Here is a 383-nt window from a genome sequence, read left to right on the forward strand (position 1 = left end):
CTGTGAGGCTAAGTGATAATATTGACTGGACGTGGGAATAATGATGTGTTTCAAAAGAATTAGAGTAAATGTCATTGCTCCCAGCCAAAGACCGCCGGGAACAAACCGCAGTTGAACACATTGGGTTTATTACTCCTTGCCATGAGGAGCACTCACATCACAGGGAACCATGGAGATTTCCCGGACTGAAGCCGGTGTTAGAAAAGACTTTGTGAAGGATTTGAAATTCAGTTGGTTGAATTGAAAGAGGGTTTAAGGAAGTAAGGTTTTGTTTTGAATTGGAGGCTGTCAGAGAGGGGAGTAGTTTTATGATTAAGGATCTCAATAAATCTAGAGAGAGGGCAGAGTGCAAGTGCCATTGAGTTCATTCTGACTTCTAGCCA

This window comes from Echinops telfairi, unplaced genomic scaffold (genome assembly GCF_000313985.2).
Source record: "Echinops telfairi isolate 266 unplaced genomic scaffold, ASM31398v2 ScPeMD7_5;HRSCAF=22, whole genome shotgun sequence".
In the NCBI taxonomy this organism is placed as follows: domain Eukaryota; kingdom Metazoa; phylum Chordata; class Mammalia; order Afrosoricida; family Tenrecidae; genus Echinops; species Echinops telfairi.